Consider the following 17,681-nt stretch of genomic DNA (forward strand, 5'->3'; position numbering starts at 1 on the left):
AAGCCAAGCACTCTTCCGAGTCCAAAAGGTTATACTGTTTGTTGTGTTTATTCTTTGCATTCCTCGGTGCTCCCTTGCTTCAGCTGAAACCAGCAACACAAATACCGCAAGAGAGGTTGCTTCACAACAGGAGAGGAGCTCTGCCAAAACCCAGGCATGTTTGAAGCGCCCAAGAATCCAAGTGGATTATTGTTGGCTGTACACTTAGATAAGCTTGGATAAATAGCCTCGGATTCTACAGAGGTTTTTTTGGACCCAAAACATACTTTGACCCATTATAAAAAAAGGGAAAAAAAACCCTGAAAGAAGAGAAGAATGTGGGCTGGATGTTCTGTGAGGGGTGGGGTGTGTGAGAACCGAGGTCTGAGAGAATCCTTACTCAGGCTCCAATTTCTGACTACTGATAAACTCCCTGGGTGGTCCTGCACAAGCCACAGGCTGGGTCTGCTCCCAGCTTGCTCACTGCACAGTTATCTCAGGTTGTTGGTTGCTTCCAGTGATCATATATCAGAATGGTATCTTTATTCACAGGAAGACACCTAGAGGGTTTGTAGGGTCCTTTGTAGAATGTTCCTTTTAAGTGAATAGGAGGCATGTCACTTCCAGTCCAGCATTAGGTACCCCTGTCCGTACAGGCCAGTCTTGACAGACTCTAGGGTTGTGCGCCCATCTCACTTAAGAGGCCGGGGGCCAGCGCTGTCCGGAGACACTTCCGGGTCATGTGGCCAGCTTGACATCACTGCTCTGGCGAGCCAGCGCAGCACACGGAAACGCCGTTTACCTTCCCGCTAGTAAGCAGTCCCTATTTATCTACTTGCACCCAAGGGTGCTTTCGAACTGCTAGGTTGGCAGGCGCTGGGACCGAACAGCGGGAGCGCACCCCACCGCGGGGATTTGAACCGCCGACCTTTCGATCGGCAAGCCCTAGGCGCTGAGGCTTTTACCCACAGCGCCACCCGCGTCCCTTCAGTCCAGCATAGGACTGTGGAATGGAGGCAGGGGCCCGTCACCCACCATGGTTCTGATCTAGCTAACCCTCCCTGCACATAACTGCGACTTGCACTGAAAGGAACAGTCCTTTTTTCATTTTTTTACTGAAAGCTTTCAACAAAAAAAATGCAATAACAAAGAATAATGGAAAACCAAAATAAGAAGAAATGAAATTCAAGAAACAGAGAGACAGAAATATAAAGAAAAGAATAAAGAAAAAGAATGTATACAAAGGCTGTTCGTCACATTTATATCTAATAATAATAATGCTGCGATAAAACATCAAACATTAAGAACTTCCCTAAACAGGGCTGCCTTCAGATGTCTTCTAAAAGTCAGATAGTTGTTTATTTCCTTGTCATCTGATGGGAGGGCGTTCCACAGGGTGGGCGCCACTACTGAGAAGGCCCTCTGCCTAGTTCCCTATAGCTTCCCTTCTTGCAGTGAGGGAACCGTCAGAAGACCCTCGGAGTATGGATATCTTTTATCCATACACAGAAAAGTAGACCCTCCCAGCTCCCACCTGGAAGCCTGTTTTTTCACCCAGCCTCCCACCCTAGGAAACCCACCTTCTACCACCTTCCAGCTGTTACCTTCCTGAAAGGGACATTCCTGCTGACACCTGCCCTATTGTCAACTAGCCTGAGTGTCCTGTTCCAGATTGGAGGACACCATGCCTACCATTTATGCTTTAATAAATTAAATTTTATCATGCAATTATTCCATTCTTTCTTGATTCCATTTCACCCACCTTTCTCTCATCCAGCCTCCTTCTCAGCGTAGCCAAGGACTGCTTCATCCATGACATTTGCCCTGCATGGATGTATGAAAAAAATGTCAATAACCATGTGTGCAAATGGTGCACTAGTGTGTATTTTCCTGTGCTGTGCTGTGCTGTGCTGGACAAAAAAGAAGAAACAACTGGGTAGGATTAGCATTTTGATGCCCCCTCACTGTGAGACTTCTCTAAGCAGCAATGGGGAGCCAGTGGCTCTCCACATGGGCTTCAACTCCCATAAGCCCTAGCCAGCATCCACACCTGATGCTTTGGTACCAAGCAGAACCACCAAGAATATCTGTCATGTCCCACAGCTGTATTAATTTCTCATGAATACCTCTGACAAAAGACACCAAAAGAACACATGAGAGAATCAACAGAGAATAAATATTCTTACAGATCCAAGGATGAAGATCAAGAGCCAAGCAGAGTCCAGGAAAAAGCCAGATTGACAGGCATCTGGGGAACCAGTGGCACCCATGTACATCAAGGACAGCCAACCTGCTATCCTCCAGATCTTCCTGGACTACAGCTCTCATCATCCCTGACTAATTGACCAACTGGCTGGGTCTGATGGGAGTTGGAGTCCCACAACATTGGCTACTCATAATGGACATTGACATGGATCTCCACAATACTGAACACATGGGTCCTGGTGGATACAAATTGGGCATCCAAGTCATGGGAGACCACTCACAGTAGGCCTCCCACCCACCGAAAGTGACCAGACCGGGGTAATATTTATTTATTCCATAAAACTTATATACCACTTGATTGTAGAAAACCTTGAAGTGGCTTACAAAGGGGACTAGGAAGTCCCATGAGGTGGATGAGTGGAAAAGATCTACAGCCATGAAGGACAAGGAGAAGCCATGGTAGGGAGGGGTTGATTTGAACTTAAACTTGTGTTTGAGGTCCATCACATTAGCTATCTAGGATGCTTGAGAGTAGGTGGAGGGATCACAATCTGAAAAGTGTGGCTCTCTGAGCAAAAATAGGTAGGGAGTCCTCTTTGCTACATTTTATATTTCACCTGTACCTGCCCTTGTGTCACTCAACCTGGGGTGTGACATAGACAGCTGGCCCACTTCCCCAATGCTCATGGCATTCTTTAAGGTGTGTCGTATACCACCAAGCCCTTCAGGTATGACAGCATAACATGACTTTTCCATTTTTCTGTGACCGATGTGAAAAGCATACACACACACACACACCCTCCCATTAATGCCGTTAAACAGAACCAAGTATCTTGGCAGGATAAGAACTTAAGGGTGCACGCACTCGCCACTGTCAATCATGAGGCACTTGGAGGAGCGATGGAAGAATCAGACCCAACATGAAAGTCACCATTCCTGCAAAGATACTTGGCTGTACCTGAAGCATCCACACCCCAGAATCAGCCCACACCTGAGTGACAAACCCAGAATAATTGAATGCAAGTGGGACAAGTCCAAATGTCTGCAAATATGAAGTCACTTGATAGAAAATTCCAAGTGAATAAATATAACTTCGGCTTAGTATGAACAGTACTTTTGATGTAACAGAGGAAAGGACTCCCAGCATATTAAGCTACTTTAATTATTTTTACAAGCAAAAATCAAAATAAATCAACAATGTCATTTTATCAGTTCCTGATGTATTCTACTTTTAAAAACAACAACAACACCCAAAATTGCCTTCCTTTCTTCTGCTGAAGTTTCTTTGGACAGAGTACAATTAATCTCTCTTTCACATGTTCTACATGACTTAACCTTGTTGCCTATTTTAGAAACACGGTATGCTTCCAACAGCTGTGGCTGCTCTGTTAATAACAATAATGATGATGATAAGACATGTAATAAAGGCACTGGGTTTGGGTTTTTTAAAAAATCATGTGTGTTCATATCAGATGCAGAAGCTTTGGATCAGTTTCAATCTGTGTCTGGAATCAAGAATACTGAGCTCAAGCTGGAAATTTGGGATCTAGCTAAGGCTGTGTATGCAGATTTTATTGTGGAATCAATGGGTAGTGAGGACTGTTTGTTCTATGTAGTCCAAAGAGAACCTAGACCTATTGCATATTTTTTTGCTCCTGAGAAGCACTTCCTGGGAAACACATTTCATCCTGAAAATAAAACCTCATTGTAGTCTCATCCTACATGACCCCACTGTGTGTCCATTTGAAAACAAATGTAGGTGATCCTGGAAATGGTGTGTGTGTGTGTGTGTTATCCACACCAGCTCAGAGTTGTTGAGGGTGGGCAGATACCAAGCTCTGACTCACTGCTTCCTTCTTCCTTTCCCTGGGGCATGTGCAGGGAGGACAAAGGGTGAGTGACATAATCACGGGGAGACATTTCAAATGTGCATCAAGCAACCACATTGTGGACAACAGGATCTAGAATCAATCTACATTGAAAGTAGCATGTTCAGGTTGAGCGTGAATAATTCTGAACTGAGAAAAACTACATTTTCGTACTACCAATGGGTTAGTGTGTGCAGAAGAAGAAGAAGAGGAGGAGTTTGGATTTGATATCCCACCTTTCACTCCCCTTCAGGAGTCTCAAAGCGGCTAACATTCTCCTTTCCCTTCCTCCCCCACAACAAACACTCTGTGAGGTGAGTGGGGCTGAGAGACTTCAAAGAAGTGTGACTGGCCCAAGGTCACCCAGCAGATGCATGTGGAGGAGTGGAGACGCGAACCCGGTTCCCCAGATTACGAGACTACCGCTCTTAACCACTACACCACACTGGCTCTCACAGCCTAAGTCTAGATCTCAGCCTTCAACAGTAAAGGAATAGTTCTTGTGATACTGGTAGTCATACATTGTTCATAGAATAATAGAACTGAAGAGTTGGAAGGGACTATGAGGGTCATCTAGTCCAATGTCCTGCAACACATGGATTTTTTGCCCAGCCTGGATGAGCTCCTTATATAGGACTGTTTGGGGTGGGGCTCCTGATTTGACTTGATTACACACCAGTATCCAATTACATATGAAGATGTGGTGATGGGATGGAGCCAGTGGGGATGGCTTTCCTCTCCTTTTATCATGATGGTTGACTGTGTGAGGGCAATCAATCAAATAGGGCTTCAGTCTGCCTGAGAATCCAAATTACCGGTATATGTCTGAAAATAACCACCAGGATGTCCTAAGCATCCTATTCAATGATTATTAATCACATGACTTGGGAATCCTATTAGGCATGAAAATTTTAAAGCACATTTTGCATTTATCCTGAAAACGCTTCATAAAAGTCATAGTACGGTATTGTATCTGATTCAAAAGAATAGAATATTTACACAATCGCTGTGTAATATGACTTCAAGTGTTGGATTTCTGTTTGGTGTGTTATTTTCTACTATTTTTTCTTTTCTATTTCCTGCCAATTTTCACTGATAAGTGAGCTCTTGGGTTTATGGAGGGTTGGCGAAAGAGTTTATCAAGCAAGACAGAATCAGGACAGACTTTCTGCTCTGTTCTCACGGCTGTGTGTAGTCAGTTTACTCTGAAACTGTCTTTCCTTCCTCTTTCCCACATTTTCCCTTCTTGGACTATGTGGAAATGTGTCTAAGCTTAGAACATCAGTTGAGAAATGTACTTGTTATAGCTCTAATGGAGATGTTTTGTGGAGGAAAGATTAATGACACCCGTCCAAGCGCTTTCATACTGTTGTACGCCAAGCCCACACAACAGAGTTATGTAGCTTTTTGCTCTTGTTTTAAAAAGTAAACACTGTGTAAACTTTGTGCATGAACCAACACAAAACACCTTTACATCTTATTGCAGGGGTGTGTAACTTTTCTTCCCCTAGCTTGCAGGCCACATTCCCTTTTCGGCAACCTTCCAGAGTACACCTGCCCGTGGTGGGCGGGACTAAAGGCAGAAGTGGGCAGAGCAATCAATGCCAATTTGACCATGGTACAGTAGGCGAGTTTCTAGGCATGCTCCCACACCACTCTCTATCCTTCATCCAGGCAAACAGAAGGCATTGCCAGGGTTCAAGGGCACATGACAGTCAGGCAAAAGCAACCAAGGAGAGTTCAAAGCAGGGCCAGGAAGCTAGACCTAAGGCTATGGGTTTAAATCAGAAAAGTTAAAAATATGCTTAAATATCTCCCTTTGAAATCAAGGCTACTATGACTGGATCACACTTTTTGTTTTCAGGACATAGTACAGTGGTACCTCGGGTTAAGAACTTAATTTGTTCTGGAGGTCCATTCTTAACCTGAAACTGTTCTTACCACTTTAGCTAATGGGGCCTCCAGTTGCCGCCGCACGATTTCTGTTCTCACCCTGAAGCAAAGTTCTTAACCTGAGGTACTATTTCTGGGTTAGTGGAGTCTGTAACCTGAAGTGCCTGCAACCTGAGGCGTCTGTAACCCGAGGTACCACTGTAAACTCTAAACTACATGAGGAAAGCTGGTAAAAAGAGATATATGGGTAGCCTGTTCTTTATCGCTGCAACCTGTTCATATGATCCCACCAGCGGCAGAGCATGTTTTGCTGGCGCTCACCCACCACGCCAGCCCAGCCCTTGCCACTGCTGCCACCAGAGCAACACCAACCCCACACCGGATGATCCCAGCCTCGCAAATCAACTTAGGGTGGAGGGCATGAGATGGACACAACCGTTATGCGCCCTTTAGTCCCAGCCTTGCAAAGTGAGGGTGAGGCTGGGATTGAAGGGTGCATAACTTTTGCCAGCCTCACAAAGAGGCATGGGCATAGCCTGGATTTATTTTGTGGTGGTACAGGCTTTATGTTGTGTGTGTGGGGGGGGAGACACAGAATCAAGTTATCTGCAATGCAATTGGTCAGTTAGTTAAGTATTTTTATTTATTTACCACCCCCACCCCCTGGCTACACCCATGAATGGGTGGCAGGGTGGCAAGAGCAGCCCCCCCCCCGGAAAAAAATGTGCCTGGGACCATCACCCTGGCAGCTCCACACACCCCAAGCTACACCCCTGCTTCCCTCAGACTGCTGGGTCCTGGCAACAGTGTTGTTCAAGCTCCCTGTTCCCACTGAGTTATCGCCCCACCAGAAGATGCCAGAGTGACATCAGTACTTGTTTGTGTTCTTGCCAGTACTATTTTTCTAGAAAAAGAGGTGCTGGAGCTCACCATGAACGCCTCCCTGGTTCTCTTAGAATGACAATGGCACTCACCTGAGAGGTGCCAGAACTGAAAAGAAAGCCCTGGTTCTTCCTCTGCTTTGTCTTCATGACTTCCCAAGATAACAATGTCCTAAAGCCAAAGCAAAGCAAAGGCAGGAGCAAGAGACAATGCTTCCTGCTCTCACTGGGATGTCTTCTGGGTAGGAAGTTTATATTATTTATATATAAAATTTTTTTAGATGTCGCTATTTTTTAAAAAAAACACACACCACAGAGCAATCTACAACAAGTGCACATAAAAACCAAACAATAAAAATCACATTAAAAAGTTAAAACCAGACACCAATTAACCATTGGGAAAAGATGTACTCTTAATTGCCTGCAGTGGCCTGGTAGAATAGAAACGTTTTCAGGAGGTGTTTGAAAGTTGGCACAGAAGGTGCTCACTGAATGGCAGAGTTGGCAGAGCATTCCCTGGGACTGGGTCAATGGCACTAAAGGCTCGGTTTCTTCTTTGGTCGATTGAGTCTCACCAACTCAGAGCACGACTAATGATGTTCCTACATATGATCTCCAATGTAAGGTTTCAGGCAGTCCCTGAACTTCCCTTGAAGAAACATGGTGTTCATCGGCAGTGGGAAGCCTGATTGCCACCACCAGCAAGTTCAGGTGCCTGCTGGAGACATGTGTGTTTAAGAAGGCTTTCCCTGAAGGCCAATTCTGTATCTGATAAAATGGTTTCATTGTTTTTAGAGTTTGTATGGGTGGTTTTATTGTTTTAAGATTCATTGAATTGACTTTATCGTTCTTAGGGTTTGTGCTTCTGTGCTTTATTCTGTTTTCACAGAATGAATGCACAATAAAAAGGCTGTCCGGAGGGCTCAATGAGACGACATGTGTTTCTGGCTGTAGAGTTTATATGAGCTCTTTCACACATAAGGCTGAAAGTGGTTCTTGCTTAAGCTGGTTTGGCAGCAATGCCCATTTGCATGACAAATGCCTCTCTTCTGCCTCCATAGACATCAGGTGTTAACATCAATAGCAGGAGTCTCTCAAAGGCGGCTTGAGAATAATGATATGCATAGTTTTCTGAACCCCAAAGGTCCATGTTTTTTATTAGCACTCCGCACATCACTGTTGCCGCAGAATATTAGTGGCTTCAAACAACATCATTTATGTTTCCCCCCTTTCCTTCTTAATCTTCTGCTGTAGTAACGAGCATATTTAAGACCCATGATAAGCCCATTAATTTTCCCTAGCACTGATAGATGGTGGGGTTTGTGGTTGTTTTTATTTTTTGGTTAAACTTCCAGAGGTTTCAGCCCCAAATGAAAGGAATTCAGGGATTGTTTCAGTTGGATTCCTTCTGGTTATTATTGTGAATGATTTGCTCACCCTTTGCAGGCATCCAGCTGTTATCCAGCTGCTCTGCTCCATAAGCAAAATGTTCTGGCTAGACTATTATTTTTGCACAAACTGAGGGCCACTTTTCATGCTACTTTCTTTTGGATGCACTTGTAAGATGCAAGCTAGGCTGCTGCACCTGGGGATTAGCTGTGGCTCTCCTGGTAACTGATGATGGCAAAAATTGCCTTTTCTTTTCCAATATGCGAAGCAAGCCTGAACTGTGGTTTCATAACCACACCCTTCTATGGTAAAAAGGTAAAGGTACCCCTGCCCGTACGGGCCAGTCTTGACAAACTCTAGGGTTGTGCGCTCATCTCACTCTAGAGGCCAGGAGCCAGTGCTGTCCGCAGACACTTCCGGGTCACGTGGCCAACGTGACGAAGCTGCTCTGGCGAGCCAGAGCCGCACACGGAAACGCCGTTTACCTTCCCGCTAGTAAGTGGTCCCTATTTATCTACTTGCACCCGGGGGTGCTTTCGAACTGCTAGGTTGGCAGGCACTGGGACCGAGCAACGGGAGCGCACCCTGCCGCGGGGATTCGAACCGCCAACCATGCTATTGGCAAGTCCTAGGCGCTGAAGTTTTACCCACAGCGCCACCTGCATTCCTGTATAGGTCAGCAATTCACAAGCTCTGGCCCAAATCAGTCTTTGCCATCTGACCTACCCAGCCCTGTAATTTTCCAATACCAAAGAGAAAAGAGTGTATATGAGCAGAATCTGACAACTAGACTTGATTGGAGGCCAGCTGGGAAGCAAGGATGAAGCTATGGCTCACTCCACTCAATTGCCATGCCTATACCTACATCTGATCCAAGACGAAAGAACTGATTTCATTTGCACCTCCTTCTCAGTCCCAAGAATGCACCAGCAAATAAGTGCTTATGATGGGATATACTATTTGCCCATTGCGCCAGTGAAACATCATGGGCCATAATTCATACAGGTATGTCAACAGGAATGCAGGGCAAATTTACTTGGTTCATGTTTTCATGCAGTTCTACCTATTTGCACTTGCTGCAGAAGGACACAAAGCAGAACACAACTATATATATATTTTTAAAAGCCATGCACTTCTCCAACTTTTCTGATGCACCTTTCCAGATCAAAAAACAAAAAATGCATCATTGAAGGGAATGAGAAATGCCTATATTCGTTGAAAAAATGTAATAAAATGCATTATCTTAAGAAGAATCACTTTTAAAAAACTATATATTTGGCAAAGTTGCATACAAAACTATTTAGAGAAATGTGCACCCAAAATTGCACATTTTCAGTTTTTTGTTGTTGTTGTTTTTGCAAACTGCTGTGGAAATGGGGTGAACTGAATTAAACTTGGGGAAATGAGAAATGGAGAAAGCCTGAAATTAATAGGTTCATCCAGTTCTAGATTTCAGCACAAATATTTAGTAGAGGGATGCGAAACCTCTGTCCCTCCCAGATGTTATTGGATTCTAATTCCCTTCAGCCCTGGCCAGCATTGGCAACTGTTGGAAATTAAAGAATCCAACAACAAATGGAGGGCCATAGGTACTTTATCCCTGATTTAGAAGCAGAGTCATCAACAGCTTCTTTTGGAAAATATAAGACATGCCATTATCTGGTCACATTATTGCATCTCTTCTGTTTAACTTGTTGTTGTTTTTAGAAGTGAAAACCTGAAACTCATTAGATGTTGATGATAAATTTGGATAGTATGGCATGCTTTGTTAGGCTGCTGGAGACATTTGCCCTGGAAAAAGTTGTGCAATTCATCTTCATTGACCTGTGGAAAGAGGAACTGGGAGATCTCTTTGCGGCAGATCTGTTTGATGCAATCCTCTTAAGATTGCACAATAATGACCTTTATATGTTCCTACTCAATTCACCAAAACGAGGAGAGAATGAAACATGGCAATCATATGATTCATGTCTACTCAGAAGTGCATTCTATTGAGTTCAGTGGGACTTGGCTCCCAGAGTACATAGGATTTTTGCAGCCTCAGACCTCAAGAAAAACCACACAATCCCCACTTACCCCAACTGGCCTTCAGAGAAAACAGCATTAATGGGCCCCAGCCCTTGCCTCTGGAAGCTCAAGACATACACACTGTTAGCAAGCAAAAGCCAGGCACATGCTGATACTGGTCAGTGACGCTGAAAATGGAAAATACTGTTTTTGTGCTTCTCCCTGAGCACAGGAAGTTCCAAGCAGACTTTACAGATCATTTTGTTTTATAGAAAGACCACTGGGGAGTTACAGATGTTTTTATAAGCATTAGTTCATTTGCAAGTGAACAGATTGTTGAGCAGGTATTACAGGCATGCATACTCAAGCAAGGCAGGCAATATGAAAATTAACTGCACAGCCTTGGAAATGTACAAACTGGTTTTCTCTAGGAACCTTCTTAAGAACTCTGAAAGCCAACTCCAAACTACTTCTGTTCCACAGCCTCCCGCCCTCCTGCTTAGACTCAGACAAAACTGGTTTTAGACGCTTTTCAAGCAAGTCAGTGTGGCCCACATTCCTGATAGCTGGAATGGCCAACTGCCCAGCACATTAAGCACACACCTGTGGTTCACCACTGAATATTGGGTTGTACAAAAAAAACCCACCCCCTAAAAACCTCTCACAGAAACAGCCCATTCTATAAAACAGAAGATAATGGCTTTGGAGTTCTGAAAATTGCCCCCTAATTTTCATTGTTTGGGTAAGATCAAGCCAAGAGACAGATATCTGTGATGATAATATTATGCTATTATCAATTATAATAATAAAATCCCAACACTTTGAAGTGCTTTCTGTTATGTGTCTCCCCTCTCTCCCTGACAACATTTCCATACCAGGAAATAGCCTGATAACCCTGTTAAATTAAGTGGTATTTTCTCTTGCAGAGCATAATTAAAGTTGACTTCCTAAGTGTACATGTGCACTTCAGTTCTATCATATCATAATGCAGAGGAAATGGATTGTTTGGGAGAGAGGGGAAGTGTTTTCTGGCGTCTGCATATTATTGAGTGGTGAGATGGATCAGTCCTTGTTCATGCTCGAGTCTTCTGGCAGTAACAAACCAACTATATATATATATGGTTGGTGAAAATCTACGAAAGCATATATATATATATATATATATATATATATATATAAACTCACCCTTTTGGGGTGCAGGGATTGCTTGATTTTCTCCTGAAGAACTTCCTTATGTGGAACAAAATCTCTCCCTAGAAATAGATGCTAGTGCAACACAAAATGAGAAATTTGGAATTGAATAGGGGGCGTGGCATGGGCCCCCTCCAGATGGATGTTTTGAAGCAGGTCTATTCCACAACATGCCCTTAACCCAATAATAGCGCATTGCTGGTGGATTTATTCTGCTTTGTTTTGTGCTGTGATGCTTTCACAATGCTGCCACATTTTTGTTGTTGGGAGCAGCTATATAGAGCAACACAAGTGGACCAAAAACAAACCAGGGCATTTGTGGTATAAAACGTTAGGTGATCTCAGCAGGAAGTTACACGTTATGCATGGATTGGAAACGAAGCAGTGTGGTGACTCCCAAAACATTTGCGGGCACAAAGCTTGTTGAAAGCAGAAACGTGTGTGGCCATCCCATAGAATCATAAGCACAAATCCTCATGAATGCACATTTAAAAGAACATCTGGAAGGGCCCTTAAAAAATTCTGGAAAGCACTGAGGAGAGGCACAGCAGAATTGCTCTAAAATATTGGAGAACATTTATCTCACCTTCCTGAAACAGAGGAAAGACATCAATTTCAGTCGCCCCAACATCATTTAAAGCACATAACCAAATAATCTTGGGAATTGCAGTGTATTAAGAGTGCCAAGAGCTATAGCTCTGAGAGGGGTGAACTACAGTTCCCAGCATTCTTTGGAGGGAGAAATTGTGCTTTAAATCTATGATGTATGCACCAAAATTGTAAATTTATTACCTTGGGGAGTTTTGTTTTGCTTTTACTCTTCTTTGCCTGCCCTCTGTTCTCCTTGCACTCATAAAATGTCTGAAGGAGAAAGAACTCAGGTTTTTCTTTGTGTGTGTGTGTTTTGTTTTGAGTGAAACCACATTTATGCCTCACAGTAACATTTCATCCTCCTGACTCACGGGGGCGGAGGGGGTGGGGGGGGAGAAATTACACATTCAGTCCAATGCCCAGCAAACCTTATATTTAAAATTGTATTGCTACATAATTATCCTGTTTACAATGCCCTTTGCATCTTTTCTCACAGAGAGGGGGGGAAATTAGATTTGGATTCCAATCTTCACATCAACGCCAGAAAGCTTTGGCAAAGAGATGGCCTCTGCATACTTAGGGATATTTCACGGAGAAAAGAAATGTGGTTGTAATTAGGGATAGGCAGAAGTGCTCTGACTCCATCTGAGCAAAGGAAAGCCAACCACTCCTGCCTGCCAGAGGAATGACCGGGTGAGCTGAAGTGGATAAACATAATGTAGGTTAGAATCATTAAAAGGGATAAGTCAGGGCCTCTTGACTCCTCCTTCAGGCTCTCCAGTCTTTTGTAACCTAGTCTTGACTAAGAAAAGAATATCACTTGCATCCCCTGACATTCAGTGCAGTACACATTAGTGGCTTCAAACACAGCAAAAATGTTTCCCGCCCCCTGTATTTCAAGACACATTTTACATTGCTATGCACACCTTTACCTTTACCTTTACCTGACTGCCCTATTCTAAAGCGATAGAATGTCCCTATTTTCACGCAGAATGTTGGAAGGGATGCAATTTATTTCCCCGTGCATTATTTTATTTGTTTTCCCATGCCTGCAACCCAGCAACACCTATTCAATAAAGCCATCATCTACACCCACTGTCTTCTGCACGTGTGCAATGGATGTCTCAAATGTGTACATCTTAGCTTCACCACAGCATAAGTGACTGTATAGGTTGGATCAGGGGTGTCCAAACTTTTTTCAAAGAGGGCCAGATTTGATGACGTGAACATGCGTGAGGGCTGACCAAGGTTGTTTACCTTTTTTTAGGATTTTACCCCAGGAGATGGACTGCCACAGGGGCCAGTTTAAATTGACCAGCAGGCCAGATTAGGCCCCCGAAACAGACTTTGGACATGCCTGGGTTGGAGCCTTCACCACTTGCCTTTTCATGTCTCCTCACACCCCCATCCATAACTCTTCTCTTCTGTCCCTGATCCACTCCTCATGTGTGAATTTTCAATATATTTGGGTCTGCTATAGCATATACTCTCCTTCCTGAATCATCAGTTCAAATCCCTTTTCATGCTTTCCTGGAATTGACTCTCCTTCTCTTTGCTTTGGTTTCCTGCCATTTTCCATACCAGCTGCAGGTTACTTTTTTTTTACATTTCGGGTGTTCCATCTTTCTGCCCTTTATTAAGAGAGAGAGGTAGCCTGCACATAGAGCTTTCCTCACCACCAACCATCAGCTGGTTGTTGGGCACTTGGGAAGCTGTTTTGCCCAGTTTGACTTCAAACCACATAGGCAAAAAAAGAGGTTCGTATGATGTCATTGTGACGTCAGTTGATTGACAGGTGGGCAGTACAGCCAACCTGTAAAATGTAGCCCGTGAGTGTGTCTGAATCCAGTTCCCCACCCCTGTTGTATATGATGCTGATCCTGGAGTGCCCTCAACATTTATCTCCAATCCGGGATGCACCAGCAGACATTACTGTTTTCATTACATGTTCAGGGTACCAACTAGAAGCACAGAAAGGTCCATTTTGCACATATATGATAGTTCTTTGAGAACAGTTCTGTTGCCTAAAACAAGTAACCAAAGAAGATAATAGGTGCAAAAGAGCTGATTGACAAAATCAGCATATTTTAAGCTAGAATGTGCTGATGGCAAGGGGTACACGCAGGCCGGCCTTTCACACAGGGAAACTAACTGGCCCCAGATGGGGAGTGTATTTTAGCTTGACACACACCGGCCAATAAACTATACAGTTTGTGCCTCTTATTTATTTTCTTTGGACCTTGATGAAAAAGCAACTGTAAAAATGCTCTTTAAATACTCGGCTTCCTACTCACGCACCCTTCCCCACCGAATCCAGTTTTGCATTTCGTTTGAACCTTGCTGTGATTTCTGCTTCTCCCATGCCGAAACTTGAAATCCTGTTTGTTTATTTGCTAGATTTTTCTACCAGCATTTAGCAAATGGCTTGTTTCCATCTTGGGGGAGGAGAGGAGGGCACCACCCCGTAATGTGTGTGGGAGGTCCAGCAGAAATAGAGATAGTTAAAATACTTTGTTTTTAAAACCTAAAAAAGAATATAAGCCATTCAGCATGCATCCTGCTCGCAAATGCTCAGTCCTGAAGCCTTCCAAATCTAACCGAAATCCTTATACCTAAAAGTCCTAGAGAATTTTCACTAGCTCCCAGTATGTTTCTGAGCACAATTGAAAGTGTTGTGGCTGGCTTTTAAAACCCCAAACGGCCTCAGCCCAGTATACCTGAAGGAGCACCTCCACCCTCATCGCTCAGCCTGGACACTGAGATCCTCCTCTCCTCTGAGGGTCTTCTGCTGTGCTTCTCACTGGGGGGGAGGGAAAGTTACAGGGAACCAGGCAGAGAGGGCCTTCTCGTTAGTGGCACCCGCTCTGTGGAACACCCTTCCTTCAGATGTCAAGGAGATAAAGAACTACACAATTTTTAGAAGACATCTGAAGGCAGCCCTGTATCAGGAAGTTTTTAATGCTTGATGTTTTACTATGATATTTAAATATGCTGTAAGCTGCCCAGAGTGATTGGGGAACCCAGCCAGATGGGCAGGGTATTATTACTATTACTATTACTATTACTATTACTATTATTATTATTCCTATTGACCTGTGAAAGGCTGCAAGCTCCACTGAAAACAGGAAATACTAAGTAGACACACCTTGAATTGTTCTGTAAGAGCAGAATCAAATAATAATACACAACTATTTCTACTGGCCCCTTCATGGATCACTGCCTTCCGTGGCAAAGGGGCTTGAATAACTCAGAGAAGCTATGAGCTATGCCGTGCAGGGCCACCCAAGATGGACAGGTCATGTTGTTTAGTCGTTTAGTCGTGTCCGACTCTTCGTGACCCCATGGACCAGAGCACGCCAGGCAGTCCTGTCTTCCACTGCCTCCCGCAGTTTGGTCAGATTCATGTTTGTAGCTTTGAGAACACTGTCCAACCATCTCGTCCTCTGTCGTCCCCTTCTTCTTGTGCCCTCAATCTTTCCCAACATCAGGGTCTTTTCCAGGGAGTCTTCTCTTCTCATGAGGTGGCCAAAGTATTGGACAGGTCATAGTGGAGAGTTTTGACCAAACGTGATCCACCTGGAGCAGGAACCGGCAAGCCACTCCAGTATCCCTGCCAAGAAAACGCCATGGACAAAGACAACAGGCATATAAAAGTTATGACGCTGGAATATGAGCCCCTCAGGTCGGAAGGCATCCAACATGCTACTGAGGAAGAGTGGAGGACAAGTACAAGTAGATTCAGAGCTGATGAAGCAGCTGGGCAAAAGCCGAAAGGTCGCTCAGTTGCAGATATGCCTGGAAGCGAAAGGAAAGTCCAATGCTGTAAAGAAAAATATTGCATAGAATCCTGGAATGTAAGAACCATGAACCTTGGTAAGTTGGATGTGGTCAAAAATGAGATGGCAGGACAGTGTTCTTGAAGCTACCAGCATGAGTTTGACCAAACTGCGGGAGGCAGTGGAAGACAGGAGTGCCTGGTGTCCTCTGGTCCATGGGGTCATGAAGAGTCGGACACGACTAAATGACTAAACAACAACAAAATCTCTACTGGCATTTTACTTCTAGAACTAATTCTTTGAATCTGCCAATAAAAGCTTTACTCTTTGGCTAAGGTCAGCAGATGCAAACAAGGAAAGGGCTTCTGCATAGCTAGCTGCTTGGGTGCCTGGTACAGGGTCATGTCCTGCAGCCGGGGTGGGGCGATCTGTGCCCATGGGGTGGGGTGATCCACCCATGGGGGCGGGGCAAACCTCTCCCTCAGCTGTAGGGAGGCCAAGGGAGAGGCAGTAGGCAGACGCAAGTCCCATGCTGCCGTCACTCCCATTCCCCCCCGAAAACCTCATTTTGTCCCCCCCGCCTCAGTGATGACACCCAGGGCGGACCGCACCCTCTGCACCCCCCTTCCTTCACCACTGCCTTTAAGAGTTGTAGAGACAAGTGAATTTCAGAAGGTGCAACTTGCCATGCCAAGACACACCTGCTTTATTATGACCGAAACGTAATTGAAACTAATAAGATTTTGGAATGCGGAAATAAAGAAAACCATCAAACCATCAAATCTAGCACATGGGGGCCACTTTATCTAAATTATATAATTCGGTATTTGAATGAATGCTATTAATAATTGTATTATAAATTGGTATTGTTATAACGAAGCTATTATTAGACTGTAATTGAAAACTAATAAAAAATATTTTTTTTAAAAAAAGACAAATAAGTATGGGGCTCCAAGACCAACTTTAGATATGTGTGTGTTTGTGTGCCTCTTCCTTGAGCATTTCATTTGTATTGTTTTAAAATCTATCTTAAAATTTATTGGGGGTTTTTTTGCATTGTTTTTCAACCTACAATTGTAAATCGCATCGAGACTTTCATGAAAGGAGATTCGTAAATTAATATAATAAATAAATAAACAATGTTAGAAACGGTAATAATGACAAAAAACAAAACAAAAACCCCAACCACTAGGGCGACAATTTAGAGGAATATTTCCAAAGGAACTGAACTTTTCTAAACAGAGGAGTTCTTGGCTCCAGGTGGGTGGGTCTCTCAGTGGTAGGTTGCTGTCTTGTTTGTATTCAGATCTGGAGGGACTTCAGGCTTTTGCATGGCCAAGAGCTCTTTAGCCCTAGGTAAGTAACGACCCTCTCTTCTCCATGTCAACAAAAGGTGGTGACTAGTCTTGCCAACAGACCCTGTCCTCGATTGCCTGCACTTGCTGGCTAACATTGCAGAGAAAAATGAAAAGGAGAATCCGAGTCTCCTGTTTTAATTGTTGTGCTGTTCTAATGGGAATATTTTATATTGTGTACTTTAATTATGGATGCTTATATTTTGATGCTGGTGTTTAACTGGTTTTCTACTGCTTAGAAGCCTGCTTTGGCATTAAGTGGTATCTGAATGAATAATACTTAGATCTCAGTGTAATTCTGGGTGTTGCCAGTCTTTCCCTAAACCATGGGGATGTCTTTTGTGTTTTCTTATACTCTGTCTCGTGGAGCTAGAAGTCTATGTCTTGATTCATAAACAAGAGCAGCAGTTTGCTCATGGTCTCTATATCATTCTTGGCTTAGAAGGAAGGAGAAAAAGACCTCCTTGCCTGGAAATTATGACTTGTTGAAAGGCTATAGATGTGATTGGTTGGCTTTGATTGGTTGGATTGATTGGTTGTTTTAAT

This window comes from Podarcis tiliguerta, assembly GCF_965153285.1.
Source record: "Podarcis tiliguerta genome assembly, chromosome: 1".
Classification (NCBI taxonomy): Eukaryota; Metazoa; Chordata; class Lepidosauria; order Squamata; family Lacertidae; genus Podarcis; species Podarcis tiliguerta.